Raw genomic sequence first — 5,274 nt, 5'->3', positions numbered from 1 at the left:
CATAAAATCAATAACATAACTCAAGTAACTCTTAAACCCCTTAAAGCTTCCATCTTTGTTCTTGAATTTTTAGAGCTGGTTTCCATAAACCCTAAAAATTTCCTCTTGACTCAACCCTACATGATTTTTTCATGTAGATTCCAAATATCTACTTGGATTTAACAAAATAAATTTCCTTCCTTTAGTTTCAGTTTGGCCGAACCATTAGGGTTCAAAACCCAAAAATTGCAACTTTGATTCTATGGCTTCCAACACTTGTTCTTTAGGTTTACCCTACACCATTTTTCATTTTGAACACAATGGAAGCCTCAAAAATTTGAAAAACACATCCTTAGGTTCAGTTTTGGTCTTGGCCAAACCAAACCTCTTGAAGTTCAACCATGAAAAACTTTTCAAAATAACACTAAACCACTTGAAACCATCTTAAATCATAGTGTTCTAACTATGTTTAACAACAAAACCTCCTTCCCTACACTATACCCATTTTGGCCAGCAACAAGAAGGGAAAAGAAGTGATTTTTCCAACCATACAAATCAATAAAACAAAGCAAGCAACATCTTAAGACAACTTACCAAGCTTGGATCTTAGTTGGAAGGTCAAATATGCTTGCTTTTGCTTGATCTCTTTACAAAATCACTCTTGCTCTCTCTCTTTTCCCTTTAGCACGAAATGAGGCCTAATTATGGGGGAGGAAAAGCTCATTAATGCTCACAAAATATCCCACCAACCATCATTAATGATATGCCACGTGTCAAGAGCCTAATTAGTCTTAATCCTCTCTCTTAATTAACTTAAATCATAATGTAATTAAATTCCAAAGTCAAGATCCTCTACATTGGTAGCTTGACACTTGGAAAGCTTTAATTACCATCCATTAAAGGTCTGAAAAGTGGCAACTTGTGGGTCAAGCAAAGTGCAAGACTCTACTTCTTGCTTTATCGGTGCACTTTTGCTCCGGGTTTAACTTCTTTTCTATCATTACAGTGCTCTGGCCCCTGTAATTATTTCCTGTCAGATCCATAAATTATTCTCCTCATTTTTATCTTCTCAAATTGCCCTCTTCGTCTCAAATTAAATTTTCCGATAATTAAATAAAATGGAAAACTAATTTCCTTCTCTTTAGTGATTTTTCCACTTTTCAGAGGAATTGGGAAAAATCCTAGATACTTGAGGGTCTTCTTTTAATTCCATAATCTCTTATAATTCCTTGGGATATCATAGGAATTTTCTTGGAATTTTATTCTTCTTAAAAATATTTATTTGAAATTTTCCAAATAAAGACCTTAAACTAGCTTAAATTGGCCTTAAATTCCTTTATAATTTCTCTAAGGGCAAATTGGTCATAAAACCAATTTTATAATCCTATATAATTCTCAAGGAACATTGTCCTTATTTTTCCTTAATTTTCTGAGACTCAAAATTATTTTTCCATAATTATTCTTGACCAATTTTCCTTAATTAGTCAAACTTTTCATAATTGGCTTGGAAAATTATAATAATTATTTTCCACCAAAATTATTCTATTTTTCCTTTTCATTTTTGGCCTTTAAATATTTAGGAATATTCTTATTCCTAATTGCCATATTACTGGATGTGACAAAAACCAAGTTAGGGTTTTGGTTCCTCATTTCGGCCAGCACTGTTCATAGGGAAGGAGTTTTTTTTTTCATTGATTTGATGATTCTAATGGCTTTAAAACATGTTTTTGTGTAGGGATATGTTGTTGGAAAGTATTTAAATTCATTGGAATCAAAAATAGAATTTTTGGAAGCAAATAGCCCCCTATTCAGCCAAGAGGAGTTCATGGGGAGGGAGTGTGATTTTTTAAAAATCTGATTGCACCATTGGATTCCTCATGAAATTTGTGTAGGATTAAGTCATGAGATGATTGATTCTAAAGAATGAATCAGTTTGTTAAAAATCAAAGAAAAAGGGGGGGAATTGTTAAGTTAATGTTAAAGTGTTGAAACCAAGTTGTTTTGTGATTAATATAGCCTATGTTTATGCTTGTTTTAATAGGCATTGAGAGGAGGAATTAAGGAGAAGCATTGCTCCTTGGAGGAATTAATTGGACAAGCTTCACAAAGGTAGCTTTGAATTATAATTTGATTGTTTATCTTGCTTGTTTGTTGTGATTGTTGTTATTTGGATTGGAGGAACTTTGTGGTGACCTTGATTGTTTGATTGACATTGGTTATGCTTTGAAAAAATACTTTGTGGTATGTCAATGTGGATAATATGATGTTCCTCTCCTTACATTACATTTAGTATGAATTCCTATGAGTTGGGAATGGTTTGGATTACATGACACGTCACAATTAAACTTGTATTGATTTATATGATAATTATAATTCATATGCTATTGAGATTTCTTTGAAATCTCATTCCTCCTATGTTATTTTATGCCCTAATTAGGAAGTGGACCAAGCATGGAGCAAGAGAAAGAATTGGCCTTGGAATGAAATGACTTTATGAATATTATGTTAGGTTGGAAACTTTTATCAAGTGTATTAAACTTTCTGTTGACTTTATGATAAGTTATGAATGATATTTTGATGTAAATCATATTGTTATTCCATGTTCCAATATTGGAATTATGCTTCATGCATTATAGAAAGAATGCGGATGAAGGAAAAGGAAGAAATAATTAAGAAAGTGGTAATTAGGGGATAGAAATTCCCTAAAAAGTGTCAAACTTGTGGCACATAAAATAATAAGGAATTGTTGGAGTTTAAACCTGAGATTTGGCAGGCTAGAATATCCCATTTTTAGCTTTAAAAAAAGTGGTAATTCATTAAATTTGGAGTTGTGTGCTAAGAGTTATGCCCTTCCAAAGTTTGGTAAAAATACTAGAAATTCAAAAATTTACCAAATAAACAGTACATTTTGGCGAATTTCCTGGAATTATTCTGGATGGAATTGGATCTAATGATTTTTTTCCTCCATAGAACTCTTAGTAGGCTTTGCGTGAAATTTAGAATCACATAGTTTTGATTTTTCTAGATTCAGTTATGAATTTTTAAAGTTGGGCTATTTTCAGATGAACAGTGTACGGATATGATGAACAGTAAAATCCTGAATTTTAAATTTTTCATCCAGGAATGTTACGAAATGACTTATATTAGTTCTAATTGATGTATAATGGTTTATAAAGAGATGTGTGGCAATTAAGCCATTGAACATTGCATGTTGCCAAGGCATATTATACATAGAAACTCATATAATTACATAACCTGCTCAATCACATCATGGTAACATAAAATAAGTAACACATGCACATTCAAACAAGCAAGATAGCAATCATTATTCTCAACCTCTTAAGGTCTTTATTGCTCCTCCTTTTTTTCTTGCACAATGCCTATCAATCCAAGCATAAACACATTCCACATTACCAATAATTCAAAGCATAAACACCATTACTCAATAACAAACTCGTATAAACCCATTTTTCTTTGATTTGTAACAATATTGTTTCCTCTTTGTTTTAATCAATCTCTTGGGCTATTCCTACACAGTTTTTCATGTAGAATCCAAGTATAAATTTATGTTTAACAAAATCAAACTCCTTCCCCCTTGACTCACCTTAGTCGAATAGGAGGTTCAAGGGGTCCTTAGTTTTCATATTTTATTCCAATGATTTTAAACATTTTTTTTGTCATTTTACTACACAAAATCACCTTCTAAACTCATAGGAATCATCAAATCACATTGAAACAATTTCTAACATTATGAACCAAGAGGGGCCAAGAGGTTTCCCTAATAGCATAGCTTAGGATTTATTCCAAAATTTAATCTAAACATCAATCAAACATACCATTCGAAGCTTATATTCATGATTTATATCCTTCCCTAACCCTCTCTTAACTTGACCAAAATTATGGCAGCATAATAGCCTAGGATTTTGCCATGAAACCTTAGCTAAAACAACCCCTAAACATAACCAAAATCAAGCTTGAACATACCTTAAGGAATCCTTTATTGATGCTAGGTGATTTTATCTTCTCTTGCATGGTTTTAGGTCTTATTTTGCTTGAGTTTTTGATGTAGCAGAGTCTCCCTGTGGTTATCACAAATTTGGTTGAATTTGAGCTCATGTGAGGGGGTATTTATAGAGCTCTTTTGCTGGCCAAACCCCTTTCTTTATGGCTTCAAAATCTGCCAACGCAAGGGTCATCTGCCCACCTCACAGCCTTCCATCTTTAGGTCATGCCAAGTGTCCCTTTACATGTGATTTTTCCTGGTTTTCTTAGGCTTGTTTGGGGATTGAACTCTTCTTGCATGAGGGACCATAGGTTGTACAAGATTATTGTGTTCCCTTGGCCCAAAATTAGTCTAAAATTAGTTGGAAAGGAAGGGGAAATGTGGCCTAATCATAAATTATCAATTTCAAGTCAAAATTCACTATATCGGTTACTATTTCCAATAATAGTTTTAGGCCTTCAAAATTTTATTTTTCTTTGTCAAAAATTCTCTTTTAATATAAAATGGTCTGATGAATTTTTCTAGAATTTATTTCCACCTTTAACCTCCTGTATTGATTTTGTTTTAAATCAGGTTTTACCAATAAAGTTTCATCACTAAGCAGAGCATTCCATCCTATACCAGAACTTTTGTTCTGATACCAAAAATATTACACCTTACTTCTAGAATGACTTAGAGTTTAATTAGAATCATTTTAGACCACATTGGATGGTCTTGGACTCAAAAATTTAAAAAAAATGCTGATTTTCAGAAAATCACTATTCATTTGGTATGTTTCCAGATTTTGGGTCCAACTTCAAAAAATCATAACTTAATCTACAAAAATAAAAATAGAGTAATTTAAAATTCTATGGAAAGCTCTTTGAATGTTCTTTCAACAAAAAATAATCTTGTGAATCAATTCCTTATGAGAAAGTGCCAGGTTTTTAGGAAACTGACCGCTGTCATTTTGGCAAAAACCCTTTTTACAGATTTTAAAACTTAATTTTCAAAATTCACCAAAAATCACACAGTTGTCTATTTTTAACATGATACCTATCAAATTGAAGCTCAAGACATGATCTTTAAGCATGCCAAATTTCACGGTTAAATTCATTCAGGAGCTTAATCAAAACACATCTCCAAGTTAATGGCCACCTTAGAGTTACCAAAATATAATGGGTTCCCATGTTCACCACCACATTTACCTTTGAATTTGTAGCTTCCCTTTGGATGATTTAGGCTCTAAAATATTGGATTATTTTGGGAGGGTGAGATTTCAATAAAATTCCAGTAGCAAGAATAGTCAACGA

This window comes from Neltuma alba, unplaced genomic scaffold (genome assembly GCF_004799145.2).
Source record: "Neltuma alba isolate B1F8T4 unplaced genomic scaffold, ASM479914v2 tig00010569_pilon, whole genome shotgun sequence".
NCBI classification, from domain to species: Eukaryota; Viridiplantae; Streptophyta; class Magnoliopsida; order Fabales; family Fabaceae; genus Neltuma; species Neltuma alba.
The sequence above is the reverse complement of the archived record's forward strand: the minus strand, read 5'-3'. Positions refer to the sequence as shown.